We start from the raw sequence: 6,072 nt of genomic DNA on the forward strand, positions 1-6,072 counted from the left end.
GCAAATGTCACTTGAGGGACACAGTCAAAAAGCACTTTCCTGGACAAGATGCAGGTGCTTCCCTCTCCCCCCTGCCTCCGCTTTTTTTCAAAACAATAGGGGAGGAAGTAGAGTTCATAGCTTTTTGCAAAAAACTTGCAAGTTTAAGGACGTGAGAGACCCAGGTTCAGTTCTCTCTGTAACCTTCACGCTTGCCTGGGGAGCGTGCTGCATGCCAAGACCCCAGCCTGGCAGAGCAGGAGTGCTTCTGCCCAGGGCTCCAGCTTTGCTTGGGAAAGGAGTGAAGGTTCATCAGGCTTCAGAGGGTAAGTTGTCACGAGCAGAAAGGGAGCAGAATTGTCTCAAGCCCTGGCCCAAACCCTGTGTTTGGATAGTAGCTGTGTCCCACAGTGGTTAGCTAGCAAGGTGAAGCGTGACTATTACCCACTCTCACCCAGCTGCTTTTTTTTAGGTGAACCTCTATGGCTTTTGAGACAGAAACCAGAGGCACTGACCTTAGGCAAAGTTCTGTACATCCCACACACTTAAGATACTTTTGCTGAGCCAGGTGACAGGAAAGGACCAGATTTAACACATGTTCATGCATTTCATTTGGCTTTGCCACACGGTTACATCTAGTGAGTTTCTCACTCACAGATGAGGTTACTGTCATTCCCTAGGACACTTTTCCTTTTGGTTTTCAGGTAGAATCTGAATCTCATTCAGGAATCCAGAATGGCTAGGGCAGAACCAGGCTGCAAAAGGCAGAGTCCAACCGTTTAAGATCACAGAATCAACCAGGTTGGAAGAGCCCTCTGGGATCATCGAGTCCAACCGTTGCCCTGACACCACCATGGCAACTAGACCATGGCACTAAGTGCCATGTCCAGTCTTTTCTTAAACACATCCAGAGATGGTGACTCCACCACCTCCCTGGGCAGCCCCTTCCAATGGCTAATAACCCTTTCTGAAAAGAAATTCTTCCTAATGTCCAACCTGAACCTCCCCTGGTGAAGCTTGAGGCTGTGTCCTCTTGTCCTATCGCTAGTTGCCTGGGAGAAGAGGCCGACTCCCACTCCACTACAACCTCCCTTCAGGTAGTTGTAGACTGCAATAAGGTCACCTCTGAGCCTCCTCTTCTCCAGGCTAAACACCCCCAGCTCTGTCAATTCAGATATTTGGTTAAATTGAGCAGGTAGTATCAATTTAAAATATGGTTTGGAAAATATCTTGGAGTTAAAGAAGAGTGCACACAAAAGAACAAGGAGAAAAATCTGACCAGTGATGTTTCACACAATGGGAAGCTCTCCCACAATCAGTCAAATGAAGAATGTAAAGGGTATCGGTGCAGCATATCACAGCACATAACCTTTGACTTGTGAATGTTACACATCCAAGAGACTTACAGCTTTCTTTAAAAAATATTTGTATTAATTCAATGTTTTGACCTTTCTAGGTATTATTTTTTTAAGAGAAGTTTATTTGCTCTGTAATCCATCATAAGGAGGATAAATGTTTTAAAACAAAGGCTGTCACCTCAAGCCTTTACCATAGAATTAGCCCAGGTGAGAGGCATTTGGTTTAGCCCTTCCATTTTTAAGTCCCCTATAGGGAGGGATCCTTACTCACTAGGAAAGTGAAAGAGCATCTATGAGGCACCTCCAGAGTCACTCCTGCAAATCTCTGGGAGCCATCTCTCCAGATGGTCACCTCCTAATTTCTTCCCTACTACCTGCAGAACCCCTTTTCTTAGCAATTGTCTAAAGCAGGTAAATGAGCCTTCAAGGTACTATAACAGGGTGCAGTGGATGGAACATGGCCTTCAGGATTTAGCCATTCAGGTACAGGAATCTGCAACTCAACTAATTTTTTTTTTTTAAGATGAGTGTGTTTAAGCATCTTGTCATGGCTGTATGATACATCTTTGTCAAGACAAATCTTCTGGAGGGATTGGGCATGTCAAGATTGAGAAGCATGGCTGAGTATGCAGGCCTGTGTATGATGAATACCTTTCTTTCAAGAGCTCCAAATTCCTCCAGTCAGAAGTATCTTGGAGGTGTCCTTTGAATGTGTTCCTGAGCAAGAGCAGGGTTGGTTTTTTTTGCACTGCAGCTTGAAGTCTGTAAGAAGCTTTGGCACTCCTGTTCCACCCTTATGAAGCCTTTTCTAGGATTGTTTTTAAAAGAAACAATTCTTCATGAGTCCATAGAGAAACCATCCTGATCTGGGCTTTGTGAAGTGGCACTTGTCCTCTTCTCCCAGAGAGAGATCCCATCTGGAAATCTATACAAGCTAATTTCTGTGCACTCCTGATTGTTTCTGAAGAAATAAGCTAATTAATTCTACAGAACCTGCCTTCCTTTCCTTCCTAAATGGTAAAATTGGTATCTGCTCTCTACTCAGTTTCTTAGACTTCTAGATTTGCTTGAAAATTTTACTGTAGCTCTTCACTCAAGAGGTATTTTCTTCTGGCTGTATGTTGGAAATCTTTTCCCAGTATGGTTATAACAATTTGGGGGGAACGTTATTCCAAGATCAAAAATTGTTTGATTCTTTTGATGAAACACAGTCTAGGTTCAAAATATGCCATTATGTGTGTCATTTCTCTGTATCTGAGCAAAGAGACTCCAGGCTCCCTTGGGAGCTGGCCTCTTAGATTGCTTCAGTCCTTCCTGCTTGCAGAGCTGGGCAGCTGGGAAAGAACTGTCATGGAAATTTTATAGCACTGAAAATTCTGGATTTAGTACAGAATCCAAAAGCGTTTTCTTCTCACATGGAACAGCTTAGGTCTTCTGGGATCCACAACTGAACTTTGGTCTTAAAGTCTGGTCTGCCCCATGGGTGGGATTTTCAGAGTTTGCAGCTCTCTGACAGGACTCGTACACTTCTTGCAGCTATTTTCCTGTGTTGCACCTTTTCAACAGCCTGAGGCACCTTCAGCATCCAAAAGGCTTGGTAGGCCATTTGAGTCCATCAGTCAGCCCTGGCCATGAATTGCAACAAGCATATTTCACTGCAGAAAGAGAGTTGTATCCAAAAGGAACCACTGTTGGACTTCAGCTCTAGGATTAAAGACTCTTATGTGTTGACTTTTTGTCAGAATTTTGTATTATTTTCTCTTCCTCCCCTCAACTGAGGCTGCCAGTCAATAGCAATAATTTCATTTATTTAATACCTCTTACCATCTCTTTAGAACACCTCCCCTCAAATTTTTTCCCGCATGAAAACACAGATTTTCAAATTCACTAGCTGGAATTATTTTGCTTGCAACAATGTCTTGCCTTTCCAGTCACCCTGAGTATCCAGTGATACACTGCCCCTGTGCCCTCTTATGGAAGGTGTATGTGCAGATAAAACTTTCAGAAAGCCAACCAGGCTGCTAGTTAGGCAACACTGCTTTTGTCAGGAAGATAGGTTGGATCTCATCACTATGTAACTGCTGTGTAGTCTGTAAAAATGTATAGTTGCCTGCTTCTCAATACTTGGAAGCAAATCTCTTGAGGATGGAGCTATGCCCTATCAAGTAGAAATCCAGGAGAGGTCTGCATTACTGTTTTGCATGGAGAATGGACATACGTACAGCAATAACAACCGCCAGACTTGAAAAAAAATGCCATGTTGAAAAGTATTCTCCTTTTCCCCACCTGGGCCTGCACTATCTGCTCTCACGTCATCATGTTACTGTTTCATTAACACCTTGCAGAGCACAGCAGCTCTTTTGAAGGATTACCACCTGCTCTTGAAGTTACATAACCACAGGATATCTGAACGAATATCAAATATACATATACAGTGTGGGGGCATCCACAGCTTCTCTGGGCAACCTGTTCCAGCATCTCACCACCCTCACCATAAAGAATTTCTTCCTAAGATCTAATCTAAATCTACCCTCTTTCTGTTTAAAACCACTACCCCTTGTCCTGTCACTACTTGCCCTTGTAAAAAGCCCCTCTCCAGCTTTCCTGTAGGTCCCCTTCAGGTACTGGAAGGCTGCTATAAGGTCTCCCCAGAGCCTTCTCTTCTCCAGGCTGAACAACCCCAATTCTCTCAGCCTGTCTTCATAGGACAGGTGCTCCAGCCCTCTAATAATCATCTTCATGGCCCTCCTCTGTTCTTGCTCCAACAGCTCCGTGTCCTTCTTAGGTTGGGGCCCCTAGAGCTGGATGCAGTACTCCAGGTAGGGTCTCACCAGAGCAGAGTAGAGAGGCAGAATCGCCTCCTTTGACGTGCTGGCCACACTGCTTGTGATGCAGCCCAGGATACGGTTGGCCTTCTGGGCTGCAAGCTCATGTTGAGCTTTTCATCAACCATCACCCCCAAGTCCTTCTCCTAGGGGCTGCTCTCAATCCATTCTCCGCCCAGTCTGTATTTGTGCTTGGGATTGCCCTGACCCACGGGCAGGACCTTGCACTTGGCCTTGTTGAACTTCATGCAGTTCGCACAGGCCCACCTCTTAAGTGTGTCAAGGTCCCTCTGGATGGCATCCCTTCCCTCCAGCGTGTCGACCACAACACACAGCTTGGTGTCATCAGCAAACTTGCTGAGGGCACACTCAATCCCACTGTCCATGTCGCCGACAAAGATGTTAAACAGGACCAGTCCCAATACCGACCCCTGAGGAATGCTACTGGTCTCCACTTGGACATCGAGCCATTGACCACAACTCTGAGTGCAACCATCCAGTCAATTCCTTATCCACTGAGCGGTCCATCTGTCAAGTCCATCTCTCTCTGTCCTGGTTTCACTGGGATTTTGTTTCAGTTTGTGGCCAGCCATGGTGATCAGGGCCATTAGCAGTTAACCCAGGGCAGCTGCCCCAGGCTGGCCCACAGGTGTGTTCTATAGCATTAACATCAAGTTCACTATAAAAGGGAGGACTTTCTGGGGAGAGGTGGGGCTGGTTTTGCTCTCCTCTTCTCTCTCTTCCTCATTTCCAATGAGTAGGTAAGTATAATTTTCTCTCTTTTTTGTGTTGTCGTTTATATTGGTTTCTTTATTCATTAAATCTGTTTAACTTTAAACCCACGAGTCTCCCTCCTTTTCCCTATTCCCTTCCTTGTTTGGGGAAGGGACACTAGATGATAGGAAAGCTGTTTATTTTTTAGCCCCTGGTGTGGGCTAAATGAAGCTACTCTCCAATTTAGAGGCAGGGGTGTTGTGCAGGACAGTATCAAATGCTTTGCACAAGTCCAAGTAGATGAACAGCACATAAATTTCTAAGAAGAAAGGAAATTATTTTAATATACAAGCCTAGAAAAGACAATGAGATCTGCCTCCAGGAATGTTTTTGATGTATGACAGCTTTTTTAGCTGCAATGTGTCTATTTCTTTGTAACATCATCACTAGTTTTCTTTATATTTGGAAGCTTGTCTTCTTTGGTTCATTGGATTTTACAAGCTTAAGTTCCTTTTTTTTGTAGCATTCTACGTGCAAGCTACTGATGTTCAGTGTTCCACCTGCATCTGTGCTTTCCTAGCTTCATCCAGGGAATCCTTCTAATGAAGTTCTTATGCCAACACAAGCCAGGCTCCGCAAACTGATGCGCTGAAACACTATAAATGATAATTTTCCTGCCATATTTCCAGGAATTTATTGTTTTCCTCATTAGATTGATTCCCTCTCTACTGTACTGTAGGCATCTAGGCCTGCAAAACAGGAGTCATCTCTAAAAGATCCAATAATGTGAACAGCCAAGACATACAGTCATGCTAAATGAATCCATAAAGGACTTAGTCCTGTAGTATCAGTGGCAGTAAGTAGGACAGTGGTGCAAAAGGGGGAAATATTTCTTTTTGTAGATGGTAATAAAAGTTTTTGAGCAGTATTGATGATAATTCAGGTGAAGTGTAGCATAGAGGTGTTAAACAACCAGATGGATGTAGAAATTTAGCATATGGCTCCTGAGAATTCCATTTGCTTTACTGTCAGTGGAGAAATGAATATTGAAATAGCATATGAGAAACAGCAAATGAAACCTGGCTGTAATACATATTTACTGAAAAACTTAAAGGCTAACATATCTTTATGCACAGGTTTTATTTTTTCCTTTGAGTACCAAAGAACCTCAGTACTGTGCTTGCTTAGAGTCTGTT

This window comes from Nyctibius grandis, chromosome 3, assembly GCF_013368605.1.
Source record: "Nyctibius grandis isolate bNycGra1 chromosome 3, bNycGra1.pri, whole genome shotgun sequence".
Classification (NCBI taxonomy): Eukaryota; Metazoa; Chordata; class Aves; order Nyctibiiformes; family Nyctibiidae; genus Nyctibius; species Nyctibius grandis.